Genomic DNA, 21094 nt, shown 5'->3' with positions numbered 1-21094 from the left:
GGCTGCCTCCTTCCCTCCTCTGTGTGAGACCCAGATGGGGACTTTGAGTTACTCACAGCACTTGCCTTTCTTAGGAAGAACATCTTGGAAATCGCCCAACCACATACCTTCCAGCTCTTTTCCAGTGTATTTTTGGAATTGCCTGGGGATCCCTTCAGGCATCCAGACACCCTGCCCTGCTGTCCCAGCGACTTCTTTTAGAAACCATTAGTATTTAACCTAAGGAGTTATGAACAGGCCTGGGAAGTTGTCCAGAGTAGGACTCTGCCTGCTCAGAGGCCAGGCAGACATCCAAGGGCTTCAGTGCTGGGCACAGCCCGCATCTGCTGAGTCACTGTGGACACGACACTGGAGCAGGGGTGAGAGTGTCAGATCGGGCCCCGGGTGTCTTGACGGCTGATGGAGAGGAGGTAAGGAGGATTAAAACCCAGCAAGGTTTCTGGATGATCAAAAAGAGGAGTGAGGATCCCTTAAGACGTCTCACCCCTTAGCTGGTGCCACACAACTTTCAAAGTGCCTCCCAGTGAGGTTAGCTTGTTGAAATTACCTCTCATAAGGGTAGGATGATGGCATGGCTTCACCAGTATTCTTCCAAGTTGTCAGAAATAGTTGCACCCTTGCACTGAAATCCTGTGTCAGTCCCTGCCTTCTTGGCCACTCTCAGAGGCTCCACCCACAGGCTCAGCATCCCCGGTCCCCTTACTGCTGGACTGAGGAAGGCCGTGCAGCAAGGCTTTTCCCCAGGCCAGCAGTGCAGCTCTCCATGGCAGAAGCAACTCAGTCCCTTCTTTGCCCAGCTCTTCCAACCCCCAGGTCTCAGTTCCTTAAATTCCCTGCCCCAACCTGGAGGCCTTAATGGTCTGCCACTGGGATCCACACCAGGGCTGTTTAGGAGACTGCATACCACCCCGCCCTACCCCAGGGGCCCTTCCATTCTCCCTGCTTCCTGAGTTCCCATCCTGCAGAGCCCACTCTCAAATGCCAGTTGGATCCTATCCTGGTTCTGCTTAAACTTACTTCAGAGAGTGATCTCAGATCCCTGCCAGGGGGTTTAAGAGCAGGCAATGCTTTACAGACATCTTTCAGATCAGGTAAGGAGGCCCCTAACCCCAGTGGAGGCATCAAGTGAAGTAAGGGCCCAGAACCCTCTCTTCCACCTGGGCTCAGTTTGTCATTGTCATTATAAGTGGTGTGCAGGGGTCCCGGGGACACTCCTGAATTTTTTCAGAAAAGCTTCATATGGCAGTCACTGTTGAGACTCTGTTCTCTTGTGCTCCCTGTCTTTCTGCTGCAGATAGACCAACCTCTTGATCTTGGGGGAAAGGATGCTGACAAAGGTGGGTCTTCTACAGACTCCCAGAGGCCCAAGCAGGATTGAGCCCCATTTCTTACGAAGAAACCTGGTCATTTATACAACGTCTTTTGGTTTCTTCTGTGTCCCCACCTCAGTTTCCCACTCCCTTGTAGGTGCTTGCTGGGGTCGTTTTCTGAATAGACTATTTGCATTTAAATCCTTGTCCCTGAGGTGGCTATGGAGAAACTCAACCAAAAACTCTGGGGCAAGCAATTATTGAGTCAGGCATTCTTTCAAGCACACTGTATGTACAAGCCCATTTAGTCCTTATAACCACCCGATGAGGCAGGTGCTGTTATTATTACTCCCATTTCACAGATAAAGAAGCTGAGGCACAGAGAAGCTGGAACACTTGTAAAGGTCACACAGCAGAGAAATGTGGAGGTGGGATCTACATGTGGGCTTCTGACTGCAGAGCCACAACTCTTAAGAGTGAATCTCCCTGTTATCCAGGTAAGGGAACCAAGGCACAGAAAAGCTAAGGTGTTCGCCTAAAGACACATAACTCTACATCAAGGAGCAAGGACTACAATTCCAGAACTGGCGAGCTTAGTTGCCTTGCAACTGCCCTTCCCGTGGGCCTCCCTCACTGGTTCCTCACACTGATCCTGGTTGGCTTACTGGGAGATGCTGGGTGTCAGGTAGCCCCACCACAGCTGAGGCCCAGTGCATACATGGGCAGGGCAGAGTGTGCTGAATGAGCAATACCCTGGCTTTTTATGTAACCTAAGATCTGCTGACTGAAGGAAACCGTGTACCCACAGATGATGGAAGATACGGGTCAAGTGTTCGTCTGGGAGCCATCAATCCTCCACCCAGCCATGGGCACTGTTGTTGGGAGGGTTTGAAATGGCAGGGACCTCTACCCACTGCTCAGCACCAAGATCGGAGATGGTGGGGGAATGGATCCTGGCAGTCACATCACCTAAGGCACTCCCAGAGCACTTAGTGTCCGTCTCCCCTGGGTGCTCATTTAATCCCCTGGGGCTCTGGTGCAGGAGGTGGGTTGCAGCACTGGCTGGATGAGGGAAGGGGCAGGGAGGAACCTCCCCAGCTTACCCACAAGGAAATCCAAGGCTGGGAGAGGCTGTGATTTGGTACAAGGTGACCCAAAGATTCACTGCAAGGTGTGGGGTCAGGGCTGGAACTTGGGGTTTCCTGATTCTAAATCCAAGCCCCCACTCTCACATCCACTGTGCTCAGGATCAGGAAACCGGCTGAGGACTTGTAAGGAATTTCTTGGTCTGGGAGGGTGGATCTGGCGACTGGGACGTGGCTGAGCATGGCGGGAGTGAGGACAGGACCTGGATGAGGAGGCGGCATCTCCAGACTTGGGCTGCCCCTGCTTGACCTTCACTGGGTCACATGGGTCCAGGATGCTTTCTCTTCCGCTCAAGAGTTCTCAAGTATTTGAAGACATTTATCCTGTAGCTTCCTTAGACTTGCCTTTTGTCCTGACCAGACATCTGCTCTTCTAGTTGTCTTTCCCACAACACAGTCAGTCCTTGGAGAAGACACTGGTTGTCTACAACCTTCCAGAATGTGATGTCCAGGGCTCCCACAGGTACCCAGGGTTGACCGCCCCACAGAGAGCTGAGTGGACTTGTCCCCTCCCTGCTCCATGGTTCCTGTCACTACAGCCAGGCAGCCATCCCCTTTCTCAACAGGCATCTGCCAATTGAACTCCTCCATCTGGTTCCAGCTGCCGATCCCAGGATGCTGGACGTGAGCTGCTGGCCTTTCTGGACAAGTGCAGGACTTGTCGTTTGGCCTTGTTGTGTTTTGCTTTGACCTTTTGGGAGACCCATCTCTCCTCCTTCAGTGTTTGCCACCCCTCCTCCTTTGCGTGTGTGAACAGCTGCTCTGGGCACTGTGAATCAGGCTCTACTGAGAACCTGCAGTAAGAGTGGAGTTATCGCATCAGTTCTTATCACAGGCTCTTATCTTGGAGGTTTATCTTTTTTGTGTGTTCCCAGCAGCTTGTAGGGAGTTTCCAGTCCTCAACAGGACGGGGCAGAGACTTCAGCAGAGGGACCAGGGGGAAAGAAGGGCAGGAGTGGCACCTGGGACCTTGGGTATTGCTGGGGTACAGAGAGGCTGGCTGGATTGGTAAAGGACTCCTTTGCAAAGCTCTTGTGTACCGGCAAAGCTTATCTCCTGATCCCCTCTCAGCATCTGCAGGTTTTGCTGAAACAGGAAGGTGTGGACATGCTACCATATGTGTGGTAGCAAGACCTCCTCCTGCTGGCCCCCCTCCACCCCCCAGCACAGCTTCCACAGCCTATTCCCCTGCTCTGGGCAGACCAAGCAAGGGTTGGGGTGGGCTGGGGAATGAACACTTGTGCCTGGTGGGAGGAAGGCACTCCAAGAAGGGGGGCATGGAAGCTCATGCCCCATCTCACCCTCACTCCACGGTGTCCAACAGCAATGCTTCTCAAACTCGGGTGAGCTTCAGAATCACACAGAGGATTTGCTGAAACCCAGGTTTCTGGGCCCTGACCCCAGACATGATGATTCAGTAGGTCTGGAGTAGGCCTGGGATTCTGCATTTCTACAAATCCCAGGCGATTCGGCTGTTGGTTTGTGGGCCACACTTGGAGGACCTGTGTCCTGCAGAAGGAGTGAAAGCTTTCCTGCTTTACCTGGTTGGATGGCTCACAGCCTGAGTTCCCATCATCCTCCTATTTACTCACTCACCAAATATTGATGGAATGTTTACTCTAGAGGAACTAAGAGTACAGCAGGGAGCAGGGCAGTCATGGTCCCTGCTTCAGTGGCACTTACAGTGTCTTGGCGGCACAGATATTAAACACTTGAGTCTCAGAACTGCCCTTTGAAAAAGGCTGAGCAGGAATTGTCATTCCTGTTTCACACCCATGCCAACTGGGAGGAAGATACCCCAAGAAGCGAGACACAGAAGCTCATGCCCCATCACAGGTGAGGAAATAGCATCACAGAGAGGTTATATGTCTTGCTGAATCATGTGGATGTTAAGTGGCAGAACCTAAGCTCAGAACTTCTCAACTCAAAATCTGACTGCCATCCCCTGGCTGTGAGCCATCTCAGCTTCATGGGGCTGAGTTTAGATGGCTGAGCTACAGACCCTGGACACATGACAGCTGGGGGCTTCATCCTTATGGATGGAAGGCAAGCTTGACAGACAGGCAGGCACCCCTCCCCCACCCTCACACCCAACTCAGTTCCTGAGACCAGGATAACTACAGAGTTTCACAGTGAGTCACTTCCCCTCCCTTCCTCACTGTTCACTTATCCCTCTCCTCTCATTTCCTCTAATATTTGGTTTCTCTACAGCTCTGGTCCCTCCTTGATGCCATATCTTCTCCGGCGAGGGTTATCTCCCCCATCCAATATGGCAGTCTCGTCTCCAAGGCAACCCCTAGAGAACTTGCCTTGGTGACCAAGGAACAAATCATGAGGCCCCTTTTCTGACGCACTGGCCAATGAGGTCCCAACTTGAGGATGGGCATCTGCTGGCCCTTTGGTGGGAGAATCTTCACTCTCTCTCCACCTCTGCATACTCTAGCGGTGAACAAAAATCAGCCCTGTATCAGACTGAGCAGCATTGAGGTTTTCCCTTAGTCACTAATCTTGCTTCTCTGTTCCTCTCACTCTGCATCCGTAAGTTCATGCTCCCAGAGCTCAGTGGACCAGCCAGGCTCATCCTTTCAGACCTCACACCCCCAAGGCTTGCTCTACTGAAGGATTGTTGTAGAAACATATAGATCATTTCACCCTAAAGGCCCATTCCTATGCTTACAGATTTAAAAGCACAGTGTTTATGATAAATTTTTTTCTTTCAAAATTTTATTTATTTACTTAGCTGTGTGGTTCTTAGTTCCTACACTCGGGATCTTTAGTTGCAGCATGTGAACTCTTAGTTGTGGCATGTGAAATCTAGTTCCCTGATCAGGGATTGAATCTGGAGCCCCCTGCACTGGGGGCTCCAAGTCTTAGCCTCTGGACCACTAGGGAAGTCCCTATGCCAGATTTTAAGGATGTAAAAATTATAGCAACATTGATGAGAAGACATTTTATTGCTATAGATTAAAAAATACAAAAATACACCTGTTCCATTAGCAGTTTAAAAGATAAAGATTCTGTCCAGAGTGGCTGCCCAGCATGGAGGGCGTTTGCAGGTATTATCTCATTTAATCTCAGGAAACCTCATGAGGAAATTAACCCTACCACCCTGGTTTTTAGAGGTGAAGGACCGTGTCCAGGGACAGGCAGTTGGGAAAAGGCAGAGAATGGATTGGAATCCATGACTCTGCCTCCCAAGGTGCCTTTGCCCACACCTCTTTGCGTCTTATGTTTTAAGCACTTGACCTAAATTAAAAAATTAACTCTTTATTTAGCCTAGGCCTAATTTTTCATTCTTTAAAAATAAGTCCCAAGACAGAAATTTCAGGTCATTAAGAAATTGTAAGCCTTCCACACAGAGCAGGGCTGGACGACTAAAGGGTTATTCCACCGCTCTTTTGTTTTCTGTTCAAAATAAAATATTACATAACCCTCAGATGTTATCACTTTCTGCTTGAGCAGTTTCAGTTCTCTGCCTGTGGGATGACTCTGGGTAGATCTACATACCCCCCAGTTTTTTGGTTGTTGAAATTAGTCACAGAAGGTGTTTTAGAAGACTGCAGTTTTAGAAGTTGGCTGCAATGGTATCTCCCATCCATGGGCTCTTCTTCCAATGTGACCTTGACACCTTTTCCCTTGAGTGGTAGGGTCTGTGCCCTGCCCCCTCTCCCCCAATCCCTGAACCTGGATAGACCTTTGTGATTGCCTTGGCAAAAAGATTATGGCAGAACTGTTGCTTTGTGACTTCTGAGCTTAGATCATAAGAATCCCATGTGCTTCTGCCTGACTTTTATGGGGTGCTTGCTCTTGGAACTTAGTCACCACACAGTGAGGAAGCCAAAATCACCCCATATGAAGAGACCACATGGAGAGTCTGGTGAAGGTGATCCAGCTGACAGCCCAGCTGAGGTCCCAGCTGACAACCCACATTGTCTGACAGGCATGAGCAAAGGTGCTTCCAGAGGATTCTAGCCACCACCTGTCAGGTCACTGCCCACTTTGAGTCTTCCCAGCAGAAGTCCCAGAAATCGTGGAGCAGAGACAACCTCTCCCCACTATGCCATGTCCAAGTTCTGCGCCCCAGAATCTGTGAGCATGATAAAATGGTTGCTTTTGTTATACAGCAGTACTAACTGTAACAGGAGGTATTTTCTCTTAAACAGGAGTCTGTCTCAAGAGAGAATGTCTTGTGGCCTTTTTTGCACCTTCTCCCAGGGTATGTATGATTGGCAAGGATGACACCCAATTGGAGCCTCATGACTTCATTAGAGGCAGATTGAATAGCAAGCCTTTCCTTGTTCTCTAGTCACAATATATTAATATATTTGACTTGCCTACTTGTTTATTTTTTATTTCTCACTGACTAGAATGTCAGTTTCCCTTGGACAGGATTTTTTTTTTCTATTTTGTATGTTACTATATTCTTAGAGCCCAGACTAGTAAATGCTTGGCAGTTAGCAGTTGCTCAATAAATAGTCGTTGAACGAATGAGTGAATGCATATGAAACATCAGGTGGACACATTGATGGACACAATCATTCTGATAATGATTTCTCAAGACAATTTCATTAACATTACCAGGTTCTAGTTATTATAATAGGAAATGATTTTTTAGCTAATGGCAAGCTCATATTGAAGTGGAAATTTCCTGAGAATCATAGTAGAGAACAGACTAGATAAGAAGTAAGAATAATAGGGAAATTTGCCTGCTGGCTCAGATGGTAAAGAATCTGCCTGCAATGTGGGAGGCCCAGGTTTGATACCTGGGACTGGAAAATCCCCTGGAGAAGGGAATGGCAACCCATTCCAGTATTCTTGCCTGGAGAATCCCATGGACAGAAGAACTTGGTGGGTTTATATAGCCCATCTGGTTGCAAAGAGTCAGACACAACTGAGTGACTAACACACTCAAAAGAGTTAAGGGCTAATAGTTCATAGTTGAGAGTCCCAAGCTTTTCTTAAAGGAAAAGAGAATCATTAATTGTATGATGAGTAGTTGAGGGATTTCAGGTCTATGCTAAGAAGTTTGTGTGATTAATTTTTTCCTGGACACTCTCTAAAGGATCAATCTAGAATCAGTCTAGAATCAATTTAGAATCAATCTTAATACGAATTGATTCAGGGGGTTCCCTGGAGGTCCAGTTAGGACTCTGTATTTTCACTGCCAAGGGGACAGGTTCAATCCTTGATTGAAGAACTAAGATCCTGAAAGTCGCATGGTACAGCCAAAGAAAAGAAAAATAATCAATTTAGGCAATCTCTTTGTGCCTTCTGTGTGCTGGGTATCATGGGAACCACAGATAAATGTGAGATGGGGATGCTGTTGTCAAGCTATGTTGAGTCCAGCTGGAGAGGTAAGACAAACAGCCCAGAGAGGCATGTGAGGCCCAGTCACAAACCTGTAGGGTTTCACCCACTGAGGCTCCTGAGGGTGAGGAGATATCTAGGAGGACTTCCTGAGGGAGGCAGGTCCGGGGGGATTGAGAGACTGTCCAGGTGGGCAGCTTCCCCAGCTGACTCTGAGGAATACTGAAACATTACAGGGATTCATCAGAGATCTGCTTCCAGTTAACTCGGATTTCCACCTGTAAATCCTCACACAGCTGGTGGAAAGGAAATTAGTGTCCCTTTTGCTCTAATATCCTTAGGTAGATAATTAAATACTTAAGTAGATAATACCTTAAATAAGAAGAAAAACTTCTCCTCCCTAGCACCAGCCCACCTTCATGGGGGTGTTTTTATGATGCGCATAGCAAGATGCTATATCCATTGGCCTGTTAGAGCCTGAGACCCGTCAGCTGACAGCCCCTGGAATGGGCATTACTGGGAAGCCCAGATTCTGAAACTAAATAGTGCACAGCAATAGGCTCTTTACCAAGAACATATCTACAAGCCTTTAAAACGACTCCTAAAAAGCTGTTTGGTTGCAAAAGAAAACTCCAGGGAGAATAACAGTAAACCATGGACACCTGAAAACACCTGGCTGCTATATTTGGAAAAAGATTTGTTACTATCCCCCAGCAAGTCACCTCTGCAGTCTGGAATTGAGTGAGGAATACTCTCCAGTTAGAGTGGTGGAAGAACCAGAAGAAAGACAACTCCAAATAACTAGAGTTCTATTTGGTGCACATGATACAACTCTATTTTGAACATAAAGAAAGAAGGGTTACAGTTTTCGCTAGTGGAAAAATGATTTCTTCATCGTAAACAAATATTGGAAGGTTATTAGTTCAAAGGGTACCAACCTTTTAACCTACCCTGGGTCTGTTCTTCCTAACCCAGGGATTAACCCATGTCTCCTGCATTTCAAGCAGATTCTTTACTGCTGAGCCATCTGGGAAGCCCATTTACCAGTGAGAGATCTTGGGTTTTCCAGAAGCTGTTACTATGCTAAGCTACTGTTACAAACATATATATTAGGGCTTCCCAGGTGGTACAGTGGTAAAGAACTCTCCTGCTAAGCAGGAAACATAGGTTCTATCCCTGGGTCAGGAAGATCCCCTGGAGAAGGAAATGGCAAACCACTCCAGTATTATTGCTTGGGAAACCCCATAGACAGAGGAGCCTGGTGGTCTACAGTGCACAGGGTCACTAGAGTCAAACACAACTTAGTGACTCAGTTCAGTTCAGTCACTCAGTCACGTCTGACTCTTTGTGACCCCATGAATCGCAGCACGCCAGGCCTCCCTGTCCATCACCAAATCCCAGAGTTCACTCAAACTCATGTCCATCGAGTTGGTGATGCCATCCAGCCATCTCATCCTCTGTCGTCCCCTTCTCCTCCTGCCCCCAATCCCTCCCAGCATTAGGGTCTTTTCCAATGAGTCAACTCTTCGCATGAGGCGGCCAAAGTATTGGAGTTTCAGCCTTAGCATCAGTCCTTCCAAAGAGCACACAGGACTGATCTCCTTTAGGATGGACTGGTTGAACCTCCTTGCAGTCCAAGGGACTCTCAAGAGTCTTCTCAAACACTACATTTCAAAAGCATCAATTCTCTGGTGCTGAGCTTTCTTCACAGTCCAACTCTCACATCCATACATGACTACTGGAAAAACCATAGCCTTGACTAGACGGACCTTTGTTGGCAAAGTAATGTCTCTGCTTTTGAATATGCTATCTATGTTGGTCATAACTTTCCTTCCAAGGAGTAAGCATCTTTTAATTTCATGGCTGAAATCACCATCTGCAGTGATTTTGGAGCCCCCCAAAATAAAGTCTGACACTGTTTCCACTGTTTCCCCATTTATTTCCCATGAAGTGGTGGGACCAGATGCCATGATCTTCGTTTTCTGAATGTTGAACTTTAAGCCAACTTTTTCACTCTCCTCTTTCACTTTCAACAAGAGGCTCTTTAGTTCCTCTTCACTTTCTGCCATTAGGGTGGTGTCATCTGCATATCTGAGGTGATTGATATTTCTCCCGGCAATCTTGATTCCAGTCTGTGGTTCATCCAGCCCAGTGTTTCTCATGATGTACTCTGCATATAAATTAAATAAGCAGGGTGACAATATACAGCCTTGATGTACTCCTTTTCCTATTTGGAACCAGTCTGTTGTTCCATGTCCAGTTCTAACTGTTGCTTCCTGACCTGCATATAGGTTTCTCAGGGGGCAGGTCAGTTGGTCTGGTATTCCCATCTCTTTATGAATTTTCTACAGTTAATTGTGATCCACACAGTCAAAGGCTTTGGCATAGTCAAAGGCTTTGGCATAGTCAATAAAGCAGAAATAGATGTTTTTCTGGAACTCTCTTACTTTTTCCATGATCCAGCCGATGTTGGCAATTTGATCTCTGGTTCCTCTGCCTTTTCTAAAACCAGCTTGAACATCTGAAAGTTCACAGTTCATGTATTGCTGAAGCCTGGCTTGGAGAATTTTGAGCATTACTTTACTAGCATGTGAGATGAGTGCAATTGTGTGGTAGCTTGAGCATTCTTTGGCATTGCCTTTCTTTGGGATTGGAATGAAAACTGACCTTTTCCAGTCCTGTGGCCACTGCTCTTTTCCAAATTTTCTGGCATATTGAGTGCAGCACTTTCACGGCATCATCTTCCAGGATTTGAAATAGCTCAACTGGAATTCCATCACCTCCACTAGCTTTGTTCGTAGTGATGCTTTCTAAGGCCCACTTGACTTCACATTCCAGGATGTCTGGCTCTAGGTCAGTGATCACACCATCGTGATTATCTGGGTCATGAAGATCTTTTTTGTACAGTTCTTCTGTGTATTCTTACCACCTCTTCTTAATATCTTCTGCTTCTGTTAGGTCCATATCATTTTTGTCCTTTATCGAGCCCATCTTTGCATGAAATGTTCGCTTGGTATCTCTAATTTTCTTGAAGAGATGTCTAGTCTTTCCCATTCTGTTGTTTTCCTCTATGTCTTTGCATTGATCACTGAGGAAGGCTTTCTTATCTTTCCTTGCTATTATTTGCAACTCTGCATTCAGATGCTTATATCTTTCTTTTTCTCCTTTGCTTTTCATTTCTCTTCTTTTCACAGCTATTTATTTAGCTGTGACTATTAACTTAGTGACTAAACAACAACAAATATATATATATACACACACACATATACATATATGACTTATTTATTCCTTAACACACCCTATAAGGTGGGAACTATCATTATCCCAGTTTGTAGATGAGGAAATGAGGGGCCAGAGAGGTTAAGTGACTTAAGTAACTTGCCAAAGGTCACACAGCTAGAGGAAGGAAGAGCTGGAGTCAAACCTGGAAAGTTTGGTCCCTGGGTGTGTGCTCTGAACCACCATATTATCAGTACATTATCTCCTGGGTGTCAATTTCTTTATCTGTGCTGTTGATGTAATAATAAAGGAACTTGTGGGGACACGGTAAGGACTTGAGGTAATGTTCATCCTGGGCCTTGCAGAGTGCCTGGCACACCAGAATGGCTTGGTAAATGGAGGTTATGATCATCACCATCACTATCGCTGCAACCGATACCTGAGTGCCCTGGGCCATCGTATGTTCACACAGATAAATCAGAAAGGAAACAGTCACCCAGGAGGAAGCAAGGCTGGGGAAGGGCTCTGGAAGCCTCTAGAACAGCCAGGTGTAAATTCACACCTCCCTGTTTACTAATTGGGAGTCCTTGGGCAAATCACTTAACCTCAGTTAAGTTTCCAAAAGGGTCAAATGGGAGAAACAATATTTACATCCTAGGATTACTGAGAAGGTTAAATGTTGAAATGTACTTAGCACTGTGCCAGGCACAGCAAAAGCTCAGGGAGGCAGGGCTGTTGATGTTATTATCCTTCCCAGGAAGACGATGTTTGGCTTTGCATGGAAAAGAGGTGAGCCTCACCCCAGGGGACTACTGGGACTCAGCGGTGACATGAGGATGACCTCCTGAGGAAATAAGGCCCTGAAACCCCCACTCTCCACCATCACCAAACCACTTCCTCCACCCTCTCTCCAAGTTTCCACCCCCCCACTCCATCCCACTCATGCTTTCCGGAGAGTTTCCTGCAGCAGTCACCAGTGGTTCATATTTGTCTGTGCGACTCTCAGGAGTTGGGGTGGAATGGTGATTCCAAGGGGTGCCGTTTGCATTATTTGTCTGTGGGCATGATGACATCTGAGTTGTACAGTGTACAACCTGTGCATTCACACCTGGCAGTCATGGTGGGATGGAGGGCTCCCATGGAGTGCTTTCTCTTGTGGATTTCATTCTGCAGGAGCAGGTATACAAAGATCCCAAGAGTGGTAGGAGAATGTTCACCAGGAGGCTTGCATTCCTGGCCATTCTGGGAGTTATAGGGAGGTTCAGTATCAATCCTCCATTAGCTAGTTTGCACAGATACAATTGTACAGAGCCACTGTATCAAAGGATATAACATACATAAAGCCCAGTTCTTAAACACTAGTAAACACACTAATAGACACTCAGTTAATATTTGCTGATTTAAAGCAATATTTCTCCAACTGTGGTCCCTGGAGACCACAGCAGCATCACCTGGGAATTTGTTAGAATTGTAAATTATGAGGTCCCACCCCCACCCTGCTAAATTAGACATTTTGGAAATGGGGCCAGACAATCTGTGTTTTAACAACCCCTCTAGGTGATTCTGATGCCCATTCAAGTTTGAAAACCACTGACTTAAAGACATATCGGTTTCTCTTCTCAGTTTATCATAGTATTGGGCACAGAGGAGATTATCAGGGGGTCATCAGTGAACTAGTGAAGGGCTAGATGGATGCTCACTGAGTGTGTGGAGTGAATGATCTGAGTTCATCACATCAGGCACCACTGTATGTACCCAGCAATATGTCCAGCTGTCTGCTCATAGCTAACATTCACATAGCTCCTTGTAGACTATGAAATAATTATAGCTTATATTTTCCCCCAGTTTATTCTTTCAGTCATGGATGCATTCACTCTTTCTGCAGTTTTTATGTAGTCTTCTTGACAATCCTGTGAAATGAACTACTTCTCAAGTTTAGAGAAACAGAGAGGAGAAGTGAATCACTGAAGGCCACACAGCTTGCAAGTACCAGAGCTGGTATACACCTAAGCATTAGATGAGCTGGCTCTGGAGTCTGGTGGTCCATCACTCAGCTGTGTGTGCCGGGTAGCGGGTGCGGGCTGTCATTTACCTCTCCAAGCCTTAGTTCCTTCTCGTGTGAAGTGGGGAAAAGACCAGCACCTATGTCAGCAACTTCTGTATTTACAGGATGGCCTAAGATACGAGTGTAAAGACCTGTGATGGGGCCAGGCACACAGTCGGCGCTGGCACATGGTATCCTTGACTTTATCAATGACATCATCAAATCCTTGGACCCATCAGAAGTTCCTGACATCAAACACACTCATTCACACATGCAGGTGTGCTTTTTAGACACAAAACAGGAGAACTGGAGGAACTTTCATTGTTGTTGTTGTCCAGCCACCAAGTCATGTCTGACTCTGTGACCCTATGGACTGCAGCATACCAGGCCTCCCTGTCCCTCACCATCTCCCAGAGACAGTGAAATAATTTTGGGTCTGTTTTGTTGGGTGATTTGTGGTGTGAATATTTAAAACAAGAACTAGCCTCCACCTCTTTGGCAGAAATAGGGCTTCAGGGGAGCCTGCAGCTTCCCTTGGGAGGTCTGCTAAGAGGTAGGGGTACCCTGTGTCCTGGATGCCTCCTACATCATCCCTGGATGTGCAAGGGCCTCCCAATGTGTCTTCTCTAAGTGGCCAGGAGCCTGGCCTTTGGAATTAGGCAGACTGGGCTTCACAATTAGGCAGCCCAAGAAGAGGAAATCTATCACTACTTCCACGTTTCCCTCCTCTATTTGCCATGAGGTAATGGGACTGAAGAATTGATGCTTTTGAACTGTGGTGTTGGAGAAGACTCTTGAGAGTCCCTTGGACTGCAAGGAGATCCAACCAGTCCATTCTAGAGGAGATCAGTCCTGGGTGTTCTTTGGAAGGAATGATGCTAAAGATGAAACTCCAGTACTTTGGCCACCTCGTGTGAAGAGTTGACTCATTGGAAAAGACTCTGATGCTGGGAGGGATTGGGGGCAGGAGGAAAAGGGGACGACGGAAGATGAGATGGCTGGATGGCATCACCGACTCAATGGACGTGAGTTTGAGTGAACTCCGGGAGTTGGTGATGGACAGGGAGGCCTGGTGTGCTGCGATTCATGGGGTCGCAAAGAGTCAGACACGACTGAGTGACTGAACTGAACTGAACGGAACTGAATGGGACTGGATGCCCTGATCTTAGTTTTTTTTTTTTTTTTTTTTAATATTTAGTTTTAAGCCGGCTCTTTTCACCCTGTTAGTCACTCAGTTGTGTCTGACTCTGTGATCCCGTGGACTGTAGCCTGCTGGGCTTCTCTGTCCATGAAATTCTCCAGGCCAGAATACTAGAGTGGGTAGCCATTCCCTTCTCCAGGAGATCTTCCCAACCCAGGGGTCAAACCCAGGTCTCCTGCATTCAGGCAGACTCTACCCTCTAAGCCACCACAGAAGCCCCTGTGAAAGAACTGGGACTAGCCCTCAGGCTGCACACACGTCACCAGAGACATCTGTGGGTGCACAGTAAATGAAAAGCACGGTAGCCACGTCAGTGCCTGGGGAGGCAGGAATACATAGGCAAGAATCTTCAGTGTTTTAGCAGCAGAACTTTTTAAAAGCAAAGTCTTCTGTAGACAAGACACATAAAGGACAAAATAGATAAAGATGGTATTTTATTACCATAAGCTAAGGTGAAGTAAGACAAAGTCACTCTTTGAGACCCCACGGACTGTAGCCTACCAGGCTCTTCCATCCAGGGGATTTTCCAGGCAAGAGTACTGGAGTGGGTTGCTATTTCCTTCTCCAGAGGATCTTCCCAGGGATCAAACCCAGATCTCTCACATTGTAGGCAGATGCTTTACCGTCTGAGCCACCAGGGAGGTCTTAAGTTTATTACCATAAACGTACCTTTATTTGTTTTGTCCTTTATCTTTCTCATCTACAGAAGACTTTCAAAAAGTTCCGTAGCTAACACATTTAAGATTCTTACCTATGTTTTCCTGCCTCCCCAGGCACTGACGTGGCTGCAGAAGCACTGACATGCTTCTCATTCAGTGTACACACACAGAGGTCTGTAGTGGCGTTTGTGCAGCCTGAAGGCTAGTCCCTGTTCTTCCTCTATTCGCCTTCTAATCCTCGGACTGGTCATTTCCCTCAGCCTCAGTTTCCTCTTCTGCTTAAAGGGGAGGGGGGAAGTAGACGAGTTGATGTCTGAGGTCCCTTCTAGTGCGGACATTGAGATTCGTTGAGCAGGAGCTGGAGGATTAAGGCAGGGGCTGATGTTAGATCTGTTCAGGCACCTGATGACAAGAGAGAACCAAACAGAGCAGGAGTTGGGAGGCTGTCTTCGTAGAGGCAAAGGGAAGAATTTGCAGATGATTTGGGGCAACCAGTGTGCTAACATCCCAGTGCTGTCTTAGAGTCTCCACGTGTGCCACTCTGGGATCACTTTCCCATCATCTCCCTCCTGTTCTACACCCAGGATCCCAGGAGGATGACTGCAACAGCAGGCCCTCTATGGGCCAGCTTCCTGTTGGTTTCAGCCAACGAGAGATGCTGGAAGGAAATCTCAGGGAGAAGGGAGAGTGAAGCTGGGGTATTTATTCTCTCCATCCCACCTTCCCTCCCAGGTCACCAAGGATTGGCTACATCCTCTGTTGAGGACAACAGCCCCCTAGAATTAATGGCCTAGGATATCACCTTTATCCCTTTTCCTAAACCCTGCCCTTGTCTTTGTAACAGTCTTTTCTTTAAACCCTATTCCCATTTCCCATGTTGAGTGTGTCTTCTGTTGCTGTTGGGACCCATTGATGCAGGCTGTCCAGCAGCCTCACTTTTGGGATTTCCTCTCTCCTAGCCTCATTCATTGCTCTCCAAAGTTTACTTTTATTGAATTTTGTATCTATTTTACTGTGTCCCCTGCTCTCTTAATTTCTGTAAATTCTGTGCACATTGCTATAGAGTGGGGCACCCCTCTGGCTCACGCTACAGTAGAACAGAGAAGAATGAAAATTCCACTCCATGTCCAATTTGAGTGCCTCATGCACATTCAGATGGAGTTTCCCAGCAAACAGAGATGCCAGCAAGATGACTGGAATGTTCTGAAGGGACTAGTACAGAGGATGACCAGGGAAGACAATTTCCAGGAGAGTGAAGACATCAATCTACAAATTCAGTAATGCTCCCAACTATACCTTGCACCCTCTAAGACACACTTTTTTTTATTTTTTTAATACAAAATTTTAAAAGTTGTTGTTCAGTCACTAAGTCATGTACGACAACTCTTTGAGACCCCATGGACTGCAGCACTCCAGGCTTTCCTGTCCCTGACCATCTCCCGGAGTTGACTCAGATTTATGTCTATTGAGTTGTGATACTATCTAAGTATCTCATCCTCTGCCACCCTCTTCTCCTTTTGCCTTCGATCTTTCCCAAACATTAGGGTCTTTTCCAATGAGTCGACTCTTCGCATCAGGTGTACTTACTTATTTACTGGGATCATTAATCTTCCTTGAGGCGTGTGAACTGTTAGTTGTGGCATGTGGAATCTAGTTCCCTGACTAGGGATCACACCTGGACCCCCTGCATTGGGAACATGGAGTCTTAGCCACTGGACAGCCAGGAAATCTCCCCTCTGGGGTGCCCGATTTATATCCAAACTAAGGCAGAGATTTGGTAAGAGTTGTGTTGCCATTGCTGGTTGAACCCTATTGTCCTTACTGTCTGGTTTATTTTACAAACAGAGCAATAAAAGATGTCTCCATGCTGAAGGAGCATGTGGTCTGGTGGGGAAGATGCACATAGATGAGAGGACGGGCATCTGTGACCCTCAGAAGCACCTTCCTGTTTCACAGGCCTTGTCTGACCAGCAGGTACTCATTTCAACTTTTTGGAAGTTACATGACTTTGGAAGGCGGAAGCCCTCTCCAGTTGCAGCCATTTATGTTGACTTATACCCACTTTCTTCACTCATTTATACAGTGTACCTGACCCCTGAAAGGCTCTGAGTTTTAAACCCTGAAAATGAACAGCAGGAATTTCCCTGGTGCTCCAGAGGTTAAGAATCCATGCTTCAGCTGCAGAGGGCACAGGTTTGATCCCTGGTTGGGGAAATAAGATCCTGCGAAGTGAGGAAAAAAATAAATAAAAATAAAATAACAGAAAAAAAAAAACATGTATTCATATCAGTTAATTTAAAAAAGAGGGGGCACACTCTGAGAGCCAGTGTGTTATGAAGGAGAGGAGTGTGGGTAAGGGGGTCCCACAGAGGTATATGAGGGGGTGCACTCTGGGGCTGGGGGCTTTCCAGGCAGAAGAACCAGATAGACAATGGAGTGGAGACACAGGACTCTGTGTGTCAGGGGAGGGGGACACCAGATGTCCTGTGGTTGCAGTGAGGCAATTCTGGAAAGGAGAGGAGAAGAATGGTGGGGTCCTCTAGCGGCTGCAAAGACCACTCTGGAGGTATGTGTAACAGACAAATTTCCCAGGCTTCCTTCTGGCCCCCAGAAACCAGCCGTGCCCCTAAGGCCAGGGGCATGCTCTCTGGAATCACAGGTGTGTGGGCCCCCAATGAGTCAGGCTGTCAGGGGACCCCCTGCTCCCATCTTCCTTCCTTCCTTCCCCTTCCTCAGAGCCTCCTAAGCCAAGTTCTCCCAGACAAGAGGGAAGGTCCAGCTCCTGGAAACTCCTCCAGAGGGATTTCTCAGGGATTTGGGGTAGAGGTACAGTTAATCTTCACTTCTAGGGTCTGTTTGTTCCCATTTCCTTGAACCCAGCTCTTGGAATTGTGGCAGCTTATGTCATGGCTACAGCCTGGTTATCATGTAGTTAACATCTTCCACATGGTGGGGGTTTCAGTATTTACAAGACAGCTCACAGGATGTGGCTCAGAATATTATCTATAGCCCTTAAGAAGGAACTAAATGTCCTTGACTATGTTTAATGATTCAACTATTATTATTTAGTCCTGTTGGACTGTTTCCCTTTGTTTCTGCATATTCCCACTTCTCAGATTAAACTTATTCTTTGGCTAAAGGTTTTCCTTTTCATACTGTTCATGGGGGCTCTCGAGGCAAGGACACTGGAGTGGTTTGCCATTCCCACCTCCAGTGGACCATGTTTTGTCAGAATACTTCACTATGACCAGTTCATCCTGGGTGACCCTGCACGGCATGGCTTGTAGCTTCATTGAGTTACACAAGCCCCTTAGCAATGACAAGGCAGTGATCCATGATGAACATGAATTTGAGCAAACTCCGAGAGACAGTGAAGGATAGGGAAGGCTGGCATGCTGCAGTCTGTGGGGTCGCCAAGAGTTGGACATGATGTAGCGACCAAACACCAACAACAAAGGCTGTCTGCAGACAAAAAGCAGCCTGAGAACACGTGGGACAAGGACCACAGGGTCCTGCTCTGTTTCCCCATCACCTTGTCCACAAGCTGATGCCCCAGAATGAGCTCTGATGGAAGTGGATATGCTGCTCCCTGGTTGGTCTGGTTTGTCTTACCTGGACTTCAGGGTAATTGATGGCATTTGAGGACAAGTCCCTACTCGACTTGGACCCTACATGATTGTCTTAGCCTGCTCAGGCTGCTGTAATAGAGGACCATAGACTGGGTAACTCAACCAGCATATATTTACTTCTCCAGTTACTGCAGCCTGGAAATCTGACTTCAGGGTGTTAACAAGTCAGGTTCTGGTGAGGGCCCCCCTCCTGGTCAGCAGCTGGCTGCCTTCTCAATGTAACTTCACATAGTCAAGAACAGAGAAAGAATGGGACTTCCCTTATGGTCCATTGGTTAAGAATCTTCCTTCCAATGCAGGGGATGCAAGTTCAATCTCTAGTCTGGGAATTAAGATTCCACATGCCTCAGGGAAAATAAGCCTGCTTGCCACAACTAAAGAACCCGTGTGTGCCAACAAAGACTCAGTGCAAACTGCCCAAAAAAGAACAGAGGGAGTTGCAAGGTCTTTCCTGTCTCTTCTAAGGGCACTAATCCCATCATGAGGACACCACCGTCATGCCCTAAGGACCCCCCAGAAACCCCATCTCCAACACCATCACATGGGGGATTCTCAAATGTGAATTTGGGTGGGGACACAAATAGAGTCTCAAATGTGAATTTGGGTGGGGACACAAACATTCAGTCCCTGTGCGTGTCAGTTGCTCAATCATGTCTGACTCTTTTTGACCCCATGGACTGTAGTCCACCAGGCTTCCTTTGTCCATGGAATTCTTCAGGCAAGAATACTGGAGTGGGTTGCCATGCCCTTCTCCAGGGGATCTTCCTGACCCAGGGATCGAACCCAGGTCTCCCGCATTGCAGGCATATTCTTTACCATTTGAACTACCCAGGAAGATTTTATCTGACCCTCACTGACTTTGGGCATTAACCTCTTTGTAAAGGGGACTTCCTACATGTGGAGGCCGTAATTCCCTCTCCCCTCCCTCCAGTGTCTTTGCCCACACCATTTCCCTCTGTCAGGACACAATTCCCCCGTGTGAGGCTCAGCTCTCCTGTCCTCCTGCAGCATGGCCCTGACTGCCCTGTCCCCTCTGTGTTTCCACCACACCCTGCCCTGTGTGTCCTAATTTCATATGTTGTCCCGTGTTTATTTCTCACTCCCCACAGCCATTCAAGAAGGGCTTTTCTATCTCTGTTTCAAGGAGGTGAAGGGGCTGGACTTGGCAGCCAATCAAACAAAGGCTTGAGTCCCACTTCTGCCACCTAGGAGTTGCATTACACAACCTCTTGAGGCTGCAGTGATCTGTAAAATTGGGGCAACCCCAGACCTTTCCTTATGAGATCCTGGAGGACTAAGGGATGGTGCTAACAAATTGGTCAGTCACCTCTGACATAAATAAACTGACAGAGGGAGCACTGCAGAGTGGTCATCAGTTCAGGGTCTGGCATCTGACTGAGGATAATTTCTGGTTCTGCCACCCCCTTGCTGTGTGACTTCAGTAAATTAGGTAACCTCTCTGTGTTTGAGTTTCCTCAACCATAAACTCACTTTTGTGAGGATTTCTTATAAAAGAACTAGGATGGTGGCTGGTGCAGTGAAAACACTCAATCAAGGTTAGTTGCTGGAGCAGAATAAAATTCCTTAATGTGTGGTTGTTTGCAGGTGATCCCTCTTCGCACCAGCCAAAGATAATTCTACATCTACCCCTCTCTGCAACTTCTTTGTGTCTGTGTGTCTGGGATAGCCTTAGAAGGTGTCAGTTTGGTGAGGCTACTATTGCCGGTTATTCAATCAAACACTAATCTGCGTGTGGCTATGAAGGTATTGTGTGGCTGTGATTGGATCCACAGTCAGTTGACTGTTAGGTGAGGGAGATTTTCCTGGATAACCTGGGTGGGATGTGATCCAATCAGTTGAAAGGATTCCCTGGTGAAGAAGAAACTCCCCCATGCATGGCAGATCCAAGCCTGGAAGATCCAGCATGTCCTTCCTGACTGTCCGCCCAGCCCCACAATCCCAGGATCCAATTCTCTGCAACAAATCTCAATTTGTATCTCCCACTGGCTCTGTTTCTCCTGGCAGGGGCCTGGCACTGAGCAGGCAGTTTGCTACTGGATGAATTCAGGGCAGCAGGATGCTAGGAAGAGAGCGATGGCAGCCCTCTGGAGGTGGTAGGGAGGCGAAGGCGAGGGATGAAGGCTGAGGCAGCACAAACGCTATGCCCGGGAATGCCCTTCCTCTGTTCAGCGCTGGGCAGTCTTCAGTCCTCCATTAACACAACCTCCAGAGAAAAGGCTGAGCCGCACCCCGTCCCTGTCTCTGCCCACCCCGTGTTTCACATCAGGTCCCCGTTAAATTCTTCATAACCCCTCTTGGTTTCCCTTCCAGCAGTTAGGTGTCTATTGGTGTGATTGTTTGATTACTGCCTGTCTCCCCCACCAGAATCTAATCTCAAAGAGCTTGAGGACTGTGTAAAGGTTTGCTGGGGGTGGTCCTCTCCCCTCTCTAGAGGTGGAGCAGGTGAAGTGTAGTCTTTACCTGTGGAAAGAGGGAATGAATGAATGTGAGTCTGCCCTGCCTCCATCACCTGCCTTGAGGACAGGGGTGCAAAGTGGGAGTGTGGGGAAGGAGGAGGGG

The 21094-nt window shown here is 47.4% G+C and overlaps 1 long non-coding RNA gene across 1 annotated transcript; it reads left to right on the top strand.

Annotated features, from left to right (window-relative positions):
• The first annotated feature begins 240 nt into the window (after positions 1 to 240).
• LOC109554703 (uncharacterized) lies at positions 241 to 17164 on the top strand. Its single transcript, XR_002180194.2, has 5 exons — positions 241 to 410; positions 1673 to 1807; positions 6619 to 6671; positions 16731 to 16859; positions 16969 to 17164. It is a non-coding gene; the product is annotated as an uncharacterized lncRNA (long non-coding RNA).
• The last annotated feature ends 3930 nt before the right edge of the window (positions 17165 to 21094 follow it).

The sequence above is a fragment of the Bos indicus genome, chromosome 29 (assembly GCF_029378745.1).
Source record: "Bos indicus isolate NIAB-ARS_2022 breed Sahiwal x Tharparkar chromosome 29, NIAB-ARS_B.indTharparkar_mat_pri_1.0, whole genome shotgun sequence".
In the NCBI taxonomy this organism is placed as follows: Eukaryota; Metazoa; Chordata; class Mammalia; order Artiodactyla; family Bovidae; genus Bos; species Bos indicus.
This window is presented reverse-complemented; position numbering and strand designations above follow the sequence as displayed.